Genomic DNA, 1,126 nt, shown 5'->3' on the forward strand with positions numbered 1-1,126 from the left:
CACACACACACACACACACACACACACATTTTTCTGTTTGGGAAAAATTGGTTGCAATGGAAAACGGAACCTCCGGAGCAGAAACGGAGCCGCGTCACACAGAGAGGCTGATATTGGAACCGTGTTTGAGTCAAATTCACAGGACCCGGATCACCTGGATGAGCTGCTCCTGTCCGCCGGCAGTGACAGGATTAGGAGTCTGGACGCAGTCCCTCCTGACACTCTGCATTTCACCGCGCGTCGTCTGAGGCCGCTCTTCCGGAGAGGATGGTCCCTCCGGAGGGTGGCTAGTTCAAGCTGGATGAACTCAATCTTCGCTTCCAATTTGCTTCAAGCGCGGAAAGAAAAGCGCCCAGTGCGGAGGCGCCCGGCTGCCCGTCCGCTTCACCCAAATCATCTGCAGCCAGATGCCAGACCCCTCGCAAATCTCTGATTTCTTTCACTGTTTTGATAATAAATTGTACCCCCCCCCTCTCCCCATCTCCCCATCTCCCCAACACACACATTTGTTTAGCAGTCAGGTGGATTGCGGCTCAAATAATCATTTGGCCCATTGGTGATTTTGGGCAACGACATAATTAATGTGTTTATTCAAGTATTTCACTGAAAACTATACAACAATAATAATAATAAAAAAGCAATAAAATAAAAAAATTAAACGAGATTATAAAATAACTAACACATATGGCTGTTGACTAAAACATATAATAAAGGTATTTGACCTTTTTAAGTCTATATTTTCCAAAATTATGCTAATGTAAGGATTTTCTGCATAGCAATTCAGATTATGTGCACGAAAATAGAGAAATCTGATTTGCCTTTTAGTAAATCTGCAGATTTCCCTTGTGCAGCAGCTTTATCTTCGCCACAGCCTGTCTACTACTTATTCTTGAAATCGCTTTATACATCATATTGTTGAGCTCTTCAGTCTGTTTCATCTTAATACTGAGATGTAATTCAGTAAATAGAAAGCAGACATCAGCCTGCTCAAGAAGGCGCCTTGGTTTTTAGGAATTTTCTGCAGGAGTCTAATCCATCCATCCATCCATCCATCCATCCATCCATCCATCCATCCATCCATCCATCCATCCATCCATCCATCCATCCATCCATCCATCCATCCATC

This window comes from Poecilia reticulata, linkage group LG4 (genome assembly GCF_000633615.1).
Source record: "Poecilia reticulata strain Guanapo linkage group LG4, Guppy_female_1.0+MT, whole genome shotgun sequence".
Classification (NCBI taxonomy): domain Eukaryota; kingdom Metazoa; phylum Chordata; class Actinopteri; order Cyprinodontiformes; family Poeciliidae; genus Poecilia; species Poecilia reticulata.